The sequence below is a fragment of the Oncorhynchus mykiss genome, chromosome 8 (genome assembly GCF_013265735.2).
Source record: "Oncorhynchus mykiss isolate Arlee chromosome 8, USDA_OmykA_1.1, whole genome shotgun sequence".
Classification (NCBI taxonomy): Eukaryota; Metazoa; Chordata; class Actinopteri; order Salmoniformes; family Salmonidae; genus Oncorhynchus; species Oncorhynchus mykiss.
The window spans coordinates 38,826,024-38,832,023 of record NC_048572.1 but is presented as its reverse complement, the minus strand read 5'-3'; positions in this window follow the sequence as shown (position 1 = coordinate 38,832,023).

Here is a 6,000-nt window from a genome sequence, read left to right as displayed (position 1 = left end):
CGTGCAGCAGAGCTTACTGATATACGGATGAGGTCCATGGAGCTAGAAAGGCAACATACGGACAATGTAAATGCTACATTCAGGCAGCCAGTAAAGAAATTCCCCTTTGCCACAGCTAATGCTAATACTACAGCCAACTCTGCAGTAGACAACCCCAATACATGCCGATATTGTGGCATTTCTCATGGACGAGGAAAAGAACACTGCCCAGCCTATGGAAAAATATGCAAATCCTGTGGTACAGCTAATCACTTCGCAAGGGTCTGCATGAAAAGCAAGAGAAAGGAGGGTAAAGTGCACTCCATGGAAACAAACACAGATGAAGGGAACGACAGCACAGAGGATGTATATGCTAGCGAGTGCATAGGGGCAGTGAGGGCAAAAGGACAAAAGTGGTTTGTCACTCTGCTACTTAATAATAAACCACAGCAATGCCAGCTAGATTCAGGGGCCACATGCAACGTTATGAGCCTTAAAGACAAAAGGAGGCTTGCGCCCAGAGACAAACTCACACAGAGTAGCACCAAGCTGAAACTGTATTCAGGCCAGTTCATGACCTCTTTAGGCCTGTTTGTGACAGAGTGTGTTTTACGTGGCCAGAAATACACCCTTGAGTTTGAAATAGTTGAGGCTAGTCAACAGCCATTACTGTCAGGTTCTACATGCGAGCGCCTTGGACTTATTAACTTCACCATCCCAGCTGATCTTAACATTATTGACAAAGTCCAGGCTGGGCCCCTGAGCAAGGAGACACTCCTAAGCAAGTACCATGATGTCTTCAACGCACCGGTCGAGTCAGTTCCTGGGGAAGTCCACTTTGAGTTGGACGCAGAAATCCAGCCTGTCCAGTGTGCACCCCGCAATGTACCAGTGGCCATGAAAGCAGCTACGAAGGCTCAGCTTGACAAATACGAAGCAGATGGCCACATCATATCCGTCACCGAGCCTACGGACTGGATAAGTAATATGGTTATCGTCAAGAAACCAGACAAGCTACGGATATGCATTGATCCTAAACACCTCAACCGGGCTCTGCGACGTTCACATTACATTATGCCCACGTTGGAGGATGTTCTTTACAAGCTCCCAAAGGCCAGAGTCTTCACGCTCGTGGATGCCAGAGATGCCTTTCTGCAGTGCAAGCTCGACGAGCCCAGCAGCTACATGACCACCTTTTGGACACCCTGGGGCAGGAAGAGGTGGTTGAAGCTTCCGTTTGGTGTCTCCGTGGCTCCAGAGGTGTATCAGCGGAAACAGCATGAGCTGTTGATGGGACTTAGTGGCGTGGAACCCATAGCAGATGACATTCTCGTAGTGGGCTGTGGGGACAGTGATGAGGAGGCAGAATGTGACCATGACGCCAAGCTGCTGGCCCTGATGGTCAGATGCAGACAGGTCAAGCTAAGGCTAAGCATAAAAAAGCTTCAGTTTAAAGTGCCAGAGGTCCGCTTTCATGGGCACATCTTGTCCTCCACCGGATTGAAGGCGGATCCTGAAAAAGTGAAGGCTGTCTTGGAAATGCCCCACCCATCTGACGTGAAGGGAGTGCAGCGCTTCGTCGGATTCGTCACCTACCTGGCCAAATTCCTACCGCGGCTCTCTGAAGTGTGTGAGCCACTGAGGAGGCTCATGGACAAGGACACCATCTGGCATTGGCTCCCAAAACATGACGCAGCGGTGAGGGAAATAAAACAACTGGTCACCCAGACACCTGTACTGCGATACTACAATGTGTCAAAACCTGTCACGATTCAGAGTGACTCAAGCCAGTATGGACTTGGCTGTTGCCTCATGCAGGAGGGCCAGCCTGTGGCATTCGCCTCTAGGGCACTCACCCCAACAGAGCAGAACTATGCCCAGATAGAGAAGGAGTGCCTCAGCATTGTGTTTGCATGCCAACGCTTCCACCACTACCTGTACGGGCGCGACAATATTACCGCAGAGACCGATCACAAGCCCCTTATTGCTATATTCAGCAAGCCTCTCCTGAATGCCCCAAAACGACTGCAGAGCATGCTACTGGCCCTACAAAACTACAACCTCAAGGTGGTGTATAAGCCAGGGCCAGAGATGTATGTGAGTGACACGCTCAGCAGGGCTACTGCATCAGGCACTCACACACGCTCCATGCATGAACAACACGCAGTGTGCAGCTTGCAAACAGAGCAAGTGGATGTTGAACACATCAACCAGGCTGACTACCTTAATGTTACGGACCAGCGCTTTATACAAATCAGACAGCACACAGACAGGGACGGGCAACTCCAGGCATTGAGGTCTGTGATTCTGATGGGCTGGCCCGACTGCAGGGAAGAAACTGCTTTAGCCGTCAGAGAATATTGGCCAATCAAAGAGGAGCTCAGTGTTCAAAACGGAGTGATATTCAAGAGTCAGAGAGTCGTTATTCCCCGGTCTCTGCGCCCTGAGATGTTGGCACGCGTGCACTCAAGTCACATAGGAGGTGAGGCCTGTTACAGACAAGCACGTGACACACTGTATTGGCCAGGAATGCAGAGTGAAATTAAAGACTATGTCAGTAAATGCACAATCTGCAATGAATATGCCATTGAGCAACAGAGAGAGACGATGATGTCCCACGAGCTACCGATGCGCCCCTGGCAGATAGTAAGTCTAGATCTCTTCCAGCACAGTGGCAAAGACTTTCTGCTGGTAGTCGATCATTACTCAGACTTTTGGGAGATCGACCTCCTCCCCGACCTCTCAGCAGAGACAACGATCAAACGCTGCAAGGCTCAGTTTGCCCGCTATGGACAGCCAGATAGGGTAATTTCAGACAATGGACCCCAATTCTCCGGAGTTGAGTTCCGAAAATTTGCTGCAGGATGGGAATTCGAGCACGTCACTTCATCACCACGACACCCAAAAGCTAATGGGAAGGCAGAGTCCGCAGTAAAAATCGCAAAGAACCTCTGCAAAAAGGCTCTGCGAGAGGGCAAAGATGCTTGGAAAGCAATCCTGCAGTGGCGCAATACCCCGACAGAAGGCATGGACAGCAGCCCGGCACAGCGCCTCATGGCACGGCGCTTAAAAGCAGCTCTGCCAGTAGCCAGCACTCTCCTGGAGCCATGTGTGGTGACAGACGTGCTGGTGAAGCTACGTCACAGAAGACAGGTCTCCAAGTTCATCTACGACAAATCAGCAAAAGACTTACCTGAGCTCAGGGTGGGTGAAACGGTGCGAATGAAGCCACTACCAGGGGACCGGACAGGCCTCTGGAGACTCGGATCCTGTGTACAGAAAGTGGCACCACGCTCCTACTTGGTCGAAGTGAATGGATCACTGTACCGTCGTAACAGGGTTGACCTTCGGATTGCTGAGACAGCACCTACTCAGAACCCTGATGGTCAAAGGGGTCGCATGACAAAAGACAGAACCCCAGCAAGTCACATGGGGCCTGAGGCACTGGGCGAAGAGCCAGGGGATCACAGGTCGGCCGCTCCCTCACCCATCAATTCTCCCCTTAGACATTCAGGTGACACGCCTGTGCGGGAACCCGCAGTCCTCGCAGACAAGCCCCCTGTCTTTTCACGATGCGGGCGTCTGTCCCAGCCACCAAAAAGACTTAATCTGTAGGTTTCCCATCAGGGATTGTTGACAGAGATAAAAGTGAAGAGAATATCAAAATGTGTTGTTGTTCTGGAAAAAAAAAAAAAAAAAAAAAAAATACTAAACTGTTCATGTTGGAAATTGTTACTAGGTTTGTTTTGTTAGTGAATTGACACCTCCTGTCCTATTTTATTAAAGGGAAGATGTTATGGGTGTAAGATGGCACAGTGATGCCATCTGTTGGTAAATGTTCATTACTGCAACTCTTGTGTTTTACCGGGGTGCTTCAGATACCCGGATGTGTTGTGATGTACTGAACAAGACTGGTTACTCGCATCAATGCCTCTGTCTCGTCATTTAGCATTCAAACAGCTACCCTGCCGCCAAATCCGCGTGTCTTGTTTGTAAACGAAACTGTCCCTGTTTGCAAATAATTTAACCTGAGACATTATTAGGGAGTTAGGACTTCATTTCCACCCCAGACAGAGTAGGCCTACTGACACAACAATTTAAGCTTCAACTGCTACTACCTACTCTTCTTCCGTGGAACAACCCAGCGAGAGGTCACAAGTGTTTCCCTAAAAGCTGTCTGCGTTGTTTGTATTGTACAGAAAGTGAATATCTTAATCAATTGATAGTAACATAATTAGATTACTTCCCAAGCAAAGTCAAACTCTGAATGTCAAAGAAATTAAACAATGATATTCCCATATGCATCAGAGTCTTTTCCTGGTACTTTGCAGCTTGTTTCTAGCATAAAGCTGCGTGGACCAAAACGCTGTTATAGATCACTTAATATTATCAGATCCGTTTCATTTTCTTCAGCATCTTAAACTAACAATGGGTCGGCATGTGCTTTTTGTAATTTTCTTTACTAAAAGGGAGGCCTATGGCATACCATCTCATACCCTCTCGACTCAAGTATTTGTTTTAACTTAACAGCCAATCATTGACATGGAGGAATTGACCGAAAAAATCTATGGATGTAGCAGCCTATAGCCTAATTTCGTCTGTCAAACAGGTAGAGCAACCTCTTATTTCTTAAATAGGAAGAAACAGGCTCCAACAAAAAGCCATCAATAACGTTGATTAATACATCATGGACAAGAAACATATTGTTTTTTAACCAAATCAATTACAGTAGTAGCAAGCTATCAAAGTTGACCTCCGGTCCTCCGTCTCATCTTCGCCCCCCCTTCTCAAACTATACAGAACATAGGCTATAGGTTAGTTCGCACACAATATATTTAATTTATTGCACTAGGCCTAATCAAACATAATTGTTGGAAAAAACGTTGATTCTCCTCCTGAACTGCACTACACAGCCCAGCCATTGGTTAAGCAGCATACAATATGTTTTGATCAGCAAGAGCAGAGCAGGTGAGAGATCAGGGTTGGAATATCCATTGCAGTGTGTAATGCAGCCTAATTTTATTCACACAATCCCAGCAGCTATTTTAGAAATATAACTTTCCTCTGTGCTTCTCAGAGCATGCACTTCGCAGTCTTTTGATTGAGACCACAATAAATAGCTTATAGGCACAACTGATATTGCTTGCCCAGCGGACAATCAGAGATGAGGAGCTGCATCGGACACACGAATGTATAGCCTAATAAGCAACTCATTCTGAAACACAGAGAAATATTGAAATGACATCAACTACAAATTACATTACCCTCCCCTGGACTACTTAAAAACAATTATAATAATACCAAACCCTCCCCTTGACTGATATTGAAAAAGCATGATCCTCCTCCATTTTCCTCCCGGTAATTATTCTGTAAATCTCGATCCGCCCCTTACATTGCAATGAGCCATGCCTGTTCCCGAATCGGATGTTGACGATTTTATCATTACGTGACTGCTGCAATGATGATAACATCAACTAGCGTCTCAGCTAAACGATACAAGTTCCTCATTTGAAGATGCTAATTACGAATCGCATTACTACCTAGCTAATATCAAAACGTGCTATGGACATATGGCATACGACTACTTCGCGGTGAAATAGTCGAAGGAAAACTTCACAGGCCAAACTTCAAGAAAAAGGAAAGAACAGCGACCCACATGACAATCATTGTCCAATGGGAACGCACATCTCTCTGTGAGGTTTCCCCTAGTTACCATAGTCACAAAGTCAAAATGGGCTATTTGGTAACATTCATATAAACTAAAATAGACTTTGTGGCTGTGGTAACTAGTGACGAGCTGTAATCATTAGTACAAACTGTTGCAAATCGTTTCAAAAATGAGAGTTTCTATTGGACAAATTCAGGTAGGTCTCCCTGTTTCGTTCTATTTGCTTCAGTTTAAGAAACGTTTTGCAACAAAATTGACGTGATGAATATGCCCCTGCGATCGGTTTAGAAGGCGCCGGTGCAGACACACAAGGCAAAGGGAGGTTGGTTGAAAGTCAAGGGAAAAAAAGGTAT